The following is a 12,459-nucleotide window of genomic DNA, read 5'->3' on the forward strand; positions in this document are numbered from 1 at the left end:
AGAGAAAAGGTGCAGAGTGAGGAGAGCGAAGGGGCAGAGTGAGTAGAGCGAAGGGGCAGAGTGAGTAGAGCGAAGGTGCAGAGTGAGGAGAGTGAAGGTGCAGAGTGAGGAGAGTGAAGGTGTAGAGTGAGGAGAGAAAAGGTGCAGAGTGAGGAGAGAAAAGGTGCAGAGTGAGTAGAGAAAAGGTGCAGAGTGAGGTTAGAAAAGGTGCAGAGTGAGGAGAGAAAAGGTGCAGAGTGAGGTTAGAAAAGGTGCAGAGTGAGGAGAGAAAAGGTGCAGAGTGAGTAGAGAAAAGGTGCAGAGTGAGGAGAGAAAAGGTGCAGAGTGAGTAGAGAAAAGGTGCAGAGTGAGTAGAGAAAAGGTGCAGAGTGAGGTTAGAAAAGGTGCAGAGTGAGGAGAGAAAAGGTGCAGAGTGAGGAGAGTAAAGGTGCAGAGTGAGGAGAGTGAAGGTGCAGAGTGTGGAGAGCAAAGGTGCAGAGTGAGGAGAGAGAAGGTGCAGAGTGAGGAGAGAAAAGGTGCATAGTGAGGAGAGACAAGGTGCAGAGTGTGGAGAGCAAAGGTGCAGAGTGAGGAGAGAAAAGGTGCAGAGTGAGGAGAGAAAAGGTGCAGAGTGAGTAGAGAAAAGGTGCAGAGTGAGTAGAGAAAAGGTGCAGAGTGAGGTTAGAAAAGGTGCAGAGTGAGTAGAGAAAAGGTGCAGAGTGAGTAGAGAAAAGGTGCAGAGTGAGGTTAGAAAATGTGCAGAGTGAGGAGAGAAAAGGTGCAGAGTGAGGAGAGAAAAGGTGCAGAGTGAGTAGAAAAAAGGTGCAGAGTGAGTAGAGAAAAGGTGCAGAGTGAGGTTAGAAAAGGTGCAGAGTGAGTAGAGAAAAGGTGCAGAGTGAGTAGAGAAAAGGTGCAGAGTGAGGTTAGAAAAGGTGCAGAGTGAGGAGAGAAAAGGTGCAGAGTGAGGAGAGAAAAGGTGCAGAGTGAGGAGAGTGAAGGTGCAGAGTGAGGAGAGTGAAGGTGCAGAGTGAGGAGAATGAAGGTGCAGAGTGAGGAGAGACAAGGTGCAGAGTGAGTAGAGATAAGGTGCAGAGTGAGTAGAGAAAAGGTGCAGAGTGAGGTTAGAAAAGGTGCAGAGTGAGGAGAGAAAAGGTGCAGAGTGAGGTTAGAAAAGGTGCAGAGTGAGGAGAGAAAAGGTGCAGAGTGAGTAGAGAAAAGGTGCAGAGTGAGTAGAGAAAAGGTGCAGAGTGAGGAGAGAAAAGGTGCAGAGTGAGTAGAGAAAAGGTGCAGAGTGAGGTTAGAAAAGGTGCAGAGTGAGGAGAGAAAAGGTGCAGAGTGAGTAGAGAAAAGGTGCAGAGTGAGGAGAGAAAAGGTGCAGAGTGAGTAGAGAAAAGGTGCAGAGTGAGGAGAGAAAAGGTGCAGAGTGAGTAGAGAAAAGGTGCAGAGTGAGGTTAGAAAAGGTGCAGAGTGAGGAGAGAAAAGGTGCAGAGTGAGGAGAGAAAAGGTGCAGAGTGAGGAGAGTGAAGGTGTAGAGTGAGTAGAGTGAAGGTGCAGAGTGAGGAGAGTAAAGGTGCAGAGTGAGGAGAGAAAAGGTGCAGAGTGAGTAGAGAAAAGGTGCAGAGTGAGGAGAATGAAGGTGCAGAGTGAGGAGAGAAAAGGTGCAGAGTGAGGAGAGTGAAGGTGCAGAGTGAGGAGAATGAAGGTGCAGAGTGAGGAGAGAAAAGGTGCAGAGTGAGGAGAGTGAAGGTGCAGAGTGAGGAGAATGAAGGTGCAGAGTGAGGAGAGAAAAGGTGCAGAGTGAGTAGAGAAAAGGTGCAGAGTGAGTAGAGAAAAGGTGCAGAGTGAGTAGAGAAAAGGTGCAGAGTGAGGTTAGAAAAGGTGCAGAGTGAGGAGAGAAAAGGTGCAGAGTGAGGTTAGAAAAGGTGCAGAGTGAGGAGAGAAAAGGTGCAGAGTGAGTAGAGAAAAGGTGCAGAGTGAGTAGAGAAAAGGTGCAGAGTGAGGAGAGAAAAGGTGCAGAGTGAGTAGAGAAAAGGTGCAGAGTGAGTAGAGAAAAGGTGCAGAGTGAGGAGAGAAAAGGTGCAGAGTGAGGAGAGTGAAGGTGCAGAGTGAGGAGAGTGAAGGTCCAGAGTGAGGAGAGAAAAGGTGAAGAGTCTGGAGAGCAAAGGTGCAGAGTGAGGAGAGTGAAGGTGCTGAGTGAGAAGAGTGAAGGTGCTGAGTGAGAAGAGTGAAGGTGCAGAGTGAGGAGAGTGAAGATGCAGAGTGAGGAGAGTGAAGGTGCAGAGTGAGGAGAGTAAAGGTGCAGAGTGAGGAGAGCGAAGCTGCAGAGTGAGGAGAGCGAAGGGGCAGAGTGAGGAGACCGAAGGGGCAGAGTGAGGAGACCGAAGGGGCAGAGTGAGGAGAGCGAAGGGGCAGAGTGAGGAAAGCGAAGGTGCAGAGTGAGGAGAGAAAAGGTGCAGAGTGAGGAGAGAAAAGGTGCAGAGTGAGGAGAGAAAAGGTGCAGAGTGAGGAGAGAAAAGGTGCAGAGTGAGGAGAGTGAAGGTGCAGACTGAGGAGAGTAAAGGTGCAGAGTGAGGAGAGTGAAGGGCAGAGTGAGGAGAGTGAAGGGCAGAGTGAGGAGAGTAAAGGTGCAGAGTGAGGAGAGTGAAGGGCAGAGTGAGGAGAGTGAAGGGCAGAGTGAGGAGAGTAAAGGTGCAGAGTGAGGAGAGTGAAGGGCAGAGTGAGGAGGGTGAAGGTGCAGAGTGAGAAGACTGAAGGTGCAGAGTGAGGAGACTGAAGGTGCAGAGTGAGGAGAGTGAAGGTGCAGAGTGAGGAGAGTGAAGGTGCAGAGTGAGGGGAGTGAAGGTGCAGAGTGAGGAGAGTGAAAGTGCAGTGAGGAGTGAAGGTGCAGAGTGTTTAGAGTAAAGGTGTAGAGTTAGGAGAGTGAAGGTGCAGAGTGAGGAGAGTGAAGGTGCAGAGTGAGAAGAGTGAAGGTGCAGAGTGAGGAGAGTGAAGATGCAGAGTGAGAAGAGTGAAGGTGCAGAGTGTGGAGAGTGAAGGTGCAGAGTGTGGAGAGTGAAGGTGCAGAGTGAGGAGAGTGAAGGTGCAGAGTGAGGAGAGTGAAGGTGCAGAGTGTTTAGAGTGAAGGTGCAGAGTGAGGAGAGTAAAGGTGCAGAGTGAGGAGAGTGAAGGTGCAGAGTGAGGAGAGTGAAAGTGCAGAGTGAGGAGAGTGAAGGTGCAGAGTGAGGAGAGTGAAGGTGCAGAGTGAGAAGAGTGAAGGTGCAGAGTGAGGAGAGTGAAAGTGCAGAGTGAGGAGAGTGAAGGTGCAGAGTGAGGAGAGTGAAGGTGCAGAGTGAGAAGAGTGAAGGTGCAGAGTGAGGAGAGTGAAGGTGCAGAGTGAGGAGAGTGAAGGTCCAGAGTGAGGAGAGAAAAGGTGAAGAGTCTGGAGAGCAAAGGTGCAGAGTGAGGAGAGTGAAGGTGCTGAGTGAGAAGAGTGAAGGTGCTGAGTGAGAAGAGTGAAGGTGCAGAGTGAGGAGAGTGAAGATGCAGAGTGAGGAGAGTGAAGGTGCAGAGTGAGGAGAGTAAAGGTGCAGAGTGAGGAGAGCGAAGCTGCAGAGTGAGGAGAGCGAAGGGGCAGAGTGAGGAGACCGAAGGGGCAGAGTGAGGAGAGCGAAGGGGCAGAGTGAGGAAAGCGAAGGTGCAGAGTGAGGAGAGAAAAGGTGCAGAGTGAGGAGAGAAAAGGTGCAGAGTGAGGAGAGAAAAGGTGCAGAGTGAGGAGAGAAAAGGTGCAGAGTGAGGAGAGAAAAGGTGCAGAGTGAGGAGAGAAAAGGTGCAGAGTGAGGAGAGAAAAGGTGCAGAGTGAGGAGGGTGAAGGTGCAGAGTGAGGAGAGTGAAAGTGCATAGTGTTTAGAGTAAAGGTGCAGAGTGAGAAGACTGAAGGTGCAGAGTGAGGAGACTGAAGGTGCAGAGTGAGGAGAGTGAAGGTGCAGAGTGAGGAGAGTGAAGGTGCAGAGTGAGGGGAGTGAAGGTGCAGAGTGAGGAGAGTGAAAGTGCAGTGAGGAGTGAAGGTGCAGAGTGTTTAGAGTAAAGGTGTAGAGTTAGGAGAGTGAAGGTGCAGAGTGAGGAGAGTGAAGGTGCAGAGTGAGAAGAGTGAAGGTGCAGAGTGAGGAGAGTGAAGATGCAGAGTGAGAAGAGTGAAGGTGCAGAGTGTGGAGAGTGAAGGTGCAGAGTGTGGAGAGTGAAGGTGCAGAGTGAGGAGAGTGAAGGTGCAGAGTGAGGAGAGTGAAGGTGCAGAGTGTTTAGAGTGAAGGTGCAGAGTGAGGAGAGTAAAGGTGCAGAGTGAGGAGAGTGAAGGTGCAGAGTGAGGAGAGTGAAAGTGCAGAGTGAGGAGAGTGAAGGTGCAGAGTGAGGAGAGTGAAGGTGCAGAGTGAGAAGAGTGAAGGTGCAGAGTGAGGAGAGTGAAAGTGCAGTGAGGAGTGAAGGTGCAGTGTTTAGAGTGAAGGTGCAGAGTGAGGAGAGTGAAGGTGCAGAGTGAGGAGAGTGAAGGTGCAGAGTGAGGAGAGTGAAAGTGCAGTGAGGAGTGAAGGTGCAGTATTTAGAGTGAAGGTGGAGTGAAGGTGCAGAGTGAGGAGAGTGAAGGTGCAGAGTGAGGAGAGTGAAGGTGCAGAGTGAGGAGAGTGAAAGTGCAGTGAGGAGTGAAGGTGCAGAGTGAGGAGAGTGAAGGTGCAGAGTGTGGAGAGTGAAGGTGCAGAGTGAGGAGAGTGAAAGTGCAGAGTGAGGAGAGTGAAGGGCAGAGTGAGGAGGGTGAAGGTGCAGAGTGAGGAGAGTGAAAGTGCATAGTGTTTAGAGTAAAGGTGCAGAGTGAGAAGACTGAAGGTGCAGAGTGAGGGGAGTGAAGGTGCAGAGTGTTTACAGTAAAGGTGCAGAGTGAGAAGAGTGAAGGTGCAGAGTGAGGAGAGTGAAAGTGCAGAGTGAGGAGAGTGAAGGTGCAGAGTGTGGAGAGTGAAAGTGCAGAGTGAGGGGAGTGAAGGTGCAGAGTGTGGAGAGTGAAGGTGCAGAGTGTGGAGAGTAAAGGTGCAGAGTGAGAAGAGTGAAGGTGCAGAGTGAGAAGACTGAAGGTGCAGAGTGAGGGGAGTGAAGGTGCAGAGTGTTTACAGTAAAGGTGCAGAGTGAGAAGAGTGAAGGTGCAGAGTGAGGAGAGTGAAGGTGCAGAGTGAGAAGACTGAAGGTGCAGAGTGAGGGGAGTGAAGGTGCAGAGTGTTTACAGTAAAGGTGCAGAGTGAGAAGACTGAAGGTGCAGAGTGAGGAGAGTGAAAGTGCAGTGAGGAGTGAAGGTGCAGAGTCTTCACTCTACTCACTCTGCACCTTCACTCTCCACACTCTGCAACTTCACTCTTCACCTTTACTCTCCTCACTCTGCACCTTCACTCTCCACACTCTGCACCTTCACTCTTCTCACTCTGCACCTTCACTCTCCTCACTCTGCACCTTCACTCTCCACAGTCTGCACCTTCACTCTCCACAGTCTGCACCTTCACTCTCCACAGTCTGCACCTTCACTCTCCTCACTCTGCACCTTTACTCTCCTCACTCCGCACCTTCACTCTCCACACTCTGCACTTTCACTCTCCTCACTCTGCACCTTTACTCTAAACACTCTGCACTTTCACTCTCCTACCTCTGCACCTTCACTCACCTCACTCTGCACCTTCACTCTCCTCACTCTGCCCCTTCACTCCTCACTGCACTTTCACTCTCCTCACTCTGCACTTGCACCTTCACTCTCCTCACTTTTCACTTTCAGTGCTGTACAAGGGGGCGAGCGGGTTGGATTGAAGTTTGCGCTGCTTCCCTTCCTGACATCGAGTAAAGCGTCTTTGAAGAGATGGCTCCTGTCCCAACAAGTTTATGAATGATCCAGTATCTATTCTCTGTTAACTCATAAAGAGACGACAGCTGCGTAAATACACTGGCTCTTTGAGTGAAAGCAGGCAGATGAATGAGAGAGGACTGCCCAACATGTCTGACAGGGATGAAAAACAGCTGAGCCGAAAGAGAAGACAGATCATCATTTACATATGCTTTTGAAGTATTTCGTAAAAAAATATTTTCACTGCCAACTCTCGATTTCTCAATTCACTCGTGGCTGCACCAGCGGGACTGAGAGCCACTGAGGCTGAAGGTTGCCGACCTCTGCCCTAGTGCCATAAAGACTGCCACTTGTTTGGCAGCGGAACATCCCTGCTGTCAATAACCCTGCCAACAGTGTGTCATGTGCTTGGATCCCCTGGTTGTTGCTTTAATGGACGGAGAAAGAGCGTTACACATCCAGACAGCGATGATGGCGCTTCGACTGCGCTTTGTAAAACGGGCTAAAGCCGTAAATCAAAACGTTTTTGATAGAAATATTGAACCTTTTTTAATATTTAGGCCGGTCTCGAAAACACTTTGTTATGTTAGTCACTGACTTAGGTGACATGTTTAATATATTTTTCTTTTTTTTCTCCTTTTTTACTGTCGGCCAATTTGGCCGATGAACATAATTTTTACCGGCCATTTGCTTTTCAAACGAGGCGGTGCGATGCGAAACATGCGAGGCGAGGCAACGGTGAAACATGTCAGGCGAGGCGACTGCGAAACATGTGGGGCAACGCGAAACATGCGAGGCAACAGCCAGGTGGGGCAACAGCAAAACAGCGAGGCGGTGCGATGCGAAACATGCCAGGCGGGGCAACAGCGCAAACATGGCAGGCGGGTTGACAACCGGCGTCAAGCCAGCCTCCACTTGCGAGCTTTTGTTATGCTAGCTCTCCACGGGAGCTGCGGGTGCGCTTGTTTCGCACACCTTGATCATGCCCTACATATGGACCGCCTTCAAATGTCAGCTGCCCACGGCTAACATCTCATCATATTGTAAACATGTCAAGTCTTGTATCAACATTGAAAATGTATCAATTAACTGTAGCATCAACTCCATAATAAAAAGAAAACAAAAAGGAACTGCACTGATCATTGCATTGCAATTACCCCATCCATCCTGTAGAGGTCTCTTGCTATGTCTATATCTTGCAACACAAGCCACTTCCATGCTTACAAATACATGGCATTTTTATTTTCCACTGAATATTTTGCATTCTGGCACAGACTACACTAGACCAGGCATGTGTGTACTAAATATCACAAGTCTGTAATGTGGGGTTTTAGAGAAAATGTACTTGAAAAGTGGCTCCAAAGTTACTGCACATGCTGCACATAGTACCAGAATGCCTCCACAAGCCACTTCCAGGCCTCAATATGCACATCATTTTCATTGTCCACTGTATATTTTGCATTCTGGCACAGACTACACAAGTATATGTATGTGTGTACTAAATATCACAAGTCTGTAATGTGGGGTTTGGAGAAAATGTACTTGTAAAGTGGTTACGGCAAACACACATGAAGCTTCAGCACTGGACAGCAACATTAGATGTCACTTAGAGAGAAAAAAAACACCCTTCTCTTAAAATGCAGTGAAAATATAGATTTTTAATAGTTTATATTATATTATATTATAATATAATATAATATAATATAATATAATATAATATATTATATTATATTATATAGTTTTATATATATATACATATTTTAGAAAGAAACATGTTATGTAGGAACAGACAATTTAGCCTAATAACGTAATCAATTTGGCGAGTTTTTAAAATTTTATAAATCGGAATCGTTCACATTTATATACCGCCTTTCAGTACACAAAGCACTTTACATCAAGGAACCAGTCATCCACACAACGACAGTGTGCGCCTGCAGTGTTTGAACCACCAATCCTCGGATCACAAACCCCCCTCTCTACTCTCTGTGCCACCGTGACGCCGATATATTATTGTGACAATTTACATACAGTTGAAAAACATTAGCATTTTTTGTCTCACTGTCTGATTTGATTTATTTCAAGGATAGCCCCATTGAAATGAACCATCTCTTTTTCAAGGGGGTCATGACATAGTTTATTTTTTAGAACACTCAAAATAACAGGCCATCCAACATTTTAGAAAAAACTGCACAAAAATAACGTAGTATAAGGTGTTAGTTCTTGAAAATAAAGCCAAATTGAATTATTAGGCTACGTTAGTATTACATTATATGTTGAATGTATTAAATTTGTTCTCGATTGCCTCCATTGTCTACACTGTTGTATTAATGGGTGAGTGGTTCCTTGATGCAAAGTGCTTTGAGTGTCTAAAGCAGGTAGAAAGGCGCTATGTGAATGTGTGCTAAAAAAAATTATTGTAATGTCAGACAGTGAGAAAACATGCATATGTGTCTTTTTTAAACTGTGTGTAAATGATCACATTTGAGTAGTGGGGTTACAGCGACGCAGAGAGTAGAGAGGGGTGTCTTGTGATTGGAGGATTGCTGGTTCGAATCCTGCAGGCGCACATTGTCGCATGGGTGGCTGGTTCATTTGAGTTTGTAAAGCACGTAGAAAGGCGCTATATAAAAGCTACCATTTATTACATTTATAAACTGGCCACTTTGATTACGTTATTATAATTAGACTACATTATCTGTTCCTAAATGCGTGCTACAGTTTCTGTTTAAAATTAAAACTCCTAAATTCAATTCAACTCCTAATTTCAAATATATTTTTTTACATTTCCACTGGATAATAATGAACAGTGACAATAGCTGACAAATTGTCTGTTCCTACATAACATGCAAGTTTCTTTCTAAAATATTTATATATATATATGTAAAATAATATAATATATTATATTATATTATACTATATAATATAATATAATATAATATAATATAAACTATTAAAAATCTATATTTTCACTGCATTTTAAGAGAAGGGTGTTTTTTTTCTCTCTAAGTGACATCTAATGTTGCTCTCCAGTGCTGAAGCTTCATGTGTGTTTGCCGTAACCACTTTTCAAGTACATTTTCTCTAAAACCCCACATTAGAGACTTGTGATATTTAGTACACACATACATATACTTGTGTAGTCTGTGCCAGAATGCAAAATATACAGTGGGAAATGAAAATGATGTGCATATTGAGGCCTGGAAGTGGCTTGTGGAGGCATTCTGGTACTATGTGCAGCATGTGCAGTAACTTTGGAGCCACTTTTCAAGTACATTTTCTCTAAAACCCCACATTACAGACTTGTGATATTTAGTACACACATACATATACTTGTGTAGTCTGTGCCAGAATGCAAAATATACAGTGGAAAATGAAAATGATGTGCATATTGAGGCCTGGAAGTGGCTTGTGGAGGCATTCTGGTACTATGTGCAGCATGTGCAGTAACTTTGGAGTCACTTTTCAAGTACATTTTCTCTAAAACCCCACATTACAGACTTGTGATATTTAGCACACACATACATATACTTGTGTAGTCTGTGCCACAATGCAAAATATACAGTGGAAAATGAAAATGATGTGCATATTGAGGCCTGGAAGTGGCTTGTGGAGGCTTTCTGGTACTATGTGCAGCATGTGCAGTAACTTTGGAGCCACTTTTCAAGTACATTTTCTCTAAAACCCCACATTACAGACTTGTGATATTTAGTACACACATACATATACTTGTGTAGTCTGTGCCAGAATGCAAAATATTCAGTGGAAAATAAAAATGCCATGTATTTTGTAAGCATGAAAGTGGCTTGTGTTGCAAGATATAGACATAGCAAGAGACCTCTACAGGATTGATGGGGTAATTGCAATGCAATGATCAGTGCAGTTCCTTTTTGTTTTCTTTTTATTATGGAGTTGATGCTACAGTTAATTGATACATTTTCAATGTTGATACAAGACTTGACATGTTTACAATATGATGAGATGTTAGCCGTGGGCAGCTGACATTTGAAGGCGGTCCATATGTAGGGCATGATCAAGGTCTCCGAAACAAGCGCACCCGCAGCTCCGGCGCTAACGTTAGCATAACAGAAGCTCGCAAGTGGAGGCTGGCTTGACCGCACAGCGAAGCGTGCAAGGCAGCAGAACAGAATGCAGCGAAACGTGCAAGGTGGGGCGACAGTGAAATGCGTGAGGCAGTGCGACTGCAGCAGCAAAACTTGAGAAGCAGAACGACTGCGAACGTGCGAGGCGGGACAACGGCCAGGTGGGGCAACAGCAAAACAGCGAGGCGGTGCGATGCGAAACATGCCAGGCGGGGCAACAGTGCAAACATGGCAGGCGGGTTGACAGCACAGCGAAGCGTGCACGGCAGCAGAACAGAATGCAGCGAAACGTGCAAGGTACGTGGGGCGACAGTGAAATGCGTGAGGCAGTGGACTGCAGCAGCAAAACTTGAGAAGCAGAACGACTGCGAACGTGCGAGGCGGGACAACAGCCGCCGTGTAGCACGGAACAGGAAGCCAGCGGCCTACGACGTAGAGCGGCACAGCTGAAGATGCCTACGTGATACCACAACGCATATAGTGACGCGAGACAGAACCACCACCAGGTATTTGCAACTAAATTTCACGACCAAAACGGCTAACATGTACGCTAGTGGATACTCACGAGTAGGACACTATTTGGGCCCCGCTGCGAGCTAAACCGGTCCATGTCATTGATGACGCATGAATGGCACCCCGAGAGAGCGAGCCTCCCCCACGTGAGAGGCCATAATATGAGAGAATGGGACTGAAATGAGTGCGAGTGTGGGTGCATACGTCTCACCTAGAAAGCCCCCTCCGACCGGAATCAGGAGCAGGCTTGACGAGCGAGCGCTGACAGATGCCCAAGGAAGAAACGGATCCAGACGAGGTTTAATATAAGAGACGGAAACACGAGGTCCAGGCAGCAGCGACAAACGAGGGCATGACCATGAGTCCGAGACAACAGCCGCAGCACCTGGGCTCCAGAGCGAGGAGTTAACAGGAGGGCACCCGAACGAGGAAGAGCGAGCTCACGGGTCGAGATGGCGACAGCGCCCGGAGATATCCACTGTAGAGACAAGCAGGTGAACAGACACGACAAACGTCCCAGGTAACTCTCGCCAGGACAGGCAGATTCGTAGCACGGCTGGCAAGCGGCTGAGTGATTGACCAGGAAGCGTAAAAAGGGGATCCTGAGCGATGACAGGCTGCTGAGGGGATGAGGAGCTGCTTCATTAGTGCTGCAGCACAACATACAGGCTAACGTTGCTAACTCGCGGCTAGCAGTTTTGGCCATTCTGACGCCGTTTTATGCCCAGGGGTTTATTCATCTGAAAAACTAACCCAGCGACTAAAAAGTCCTCAGAAAATCCAAATTAAAGACATACAGCATGTTTATATTGAGTGAAAATGAGCTGTAGCAAAACAATGAAAACTCTGTAGCTACTCGCTAAGTTACTACAAAACACACGAGAAAATACACGGAGCTGAAGTAAAGACGAAAAGAGACCATTTAAGTAACATCTCAATACTATTGTTAAATAAAAATACATAAATGAATAAAGAACAGGCATTGGGGAGCTTTAGGACATGGGCTGTTCTGTCTATGATGGACAGTACAATAAAAATAAAAAAATATATTGAATGAAAATAAAAATAAATAAATGGCATCAGCACAATTCTAATATAACTGCTCTTAAATGTGTCACCTACTTTACTTAAGGAAATGTAAATGAGTAAATTTACTAATTTACAAACCAATCTGCTGTGAAAAAAGTAAGAATGTTGAAAGAAAATGCCTTGTACTCGTATCGGTATTCGGTATCGGCGACCCAAGTAGACAGACTGTAATGTGCACTGAATTTGGAAAATGTAGAAACTGGATCAATAAATTAACTATCACTGCCGTACAAATGAATTTGTGAGTTAACGCAAACCTTTAGCAAGTTGTTAATAAATATAGAAAACAACAGAGGGCCAAGAAAGGATCCTTGGGGAAGGTGCAGCCCTGATAAGAGACAGACTGGTATCTATGGTGTGAGTATGAATTAAACCAGAGCACACTTTGTTGAGAACAAAACAATAGCATAGCATTTATCAAGCAAGAGTTAATGGTCTACCAAATCAAATGCTTTGGATTAATCTATGAATGTTTATTTGAATGGAATTTGTCATTTGAGAATTGCAGTAGAGCGCTTGTTGTGGAAAACTTTGGTCTAAAACCAGACTGATATGGAGACAAAATATCAGCGTTGATTATGTAATCAGACTTTTGGTTAAAAACTACTTTTTCAAATATTTTTACTACGCTGTTGTCATGCATATCACCATTCTTATACAAAGGAGTCACTCTAGTACGTTTCCATGACAGTGGTGTTGTACATGTTGTTAAAGATAGATTAGATAAATTGGACAAGGGGCGAACTCTGGGAACCACCAGGAGACCCCAATATTATAAAAATAATATTCGAGAATAAGATATCGCTATCCCTCAGACATGGAGCTGAAAACCTCTCTGCACAGACAGCAGCTCTCCACCAGAGGGCGTTCTGACTCTTTGGGATCAGTTCCTTTTCATTTGTGGTATATTTTAGAGAGAGAGCACAACAACAT

The sequence above is a fragment of the Gobius niger genome, assembly GCF_951799975.1.
Source record: "Gobius niger genome assembly, chromosome: 22".
Classification (NCBI taxonomy): Eukaryota; Metazoa; Chordata; class Actinopteri; order Gobiiformes; family Gobiidae; genus Gobius; species Gobius niger.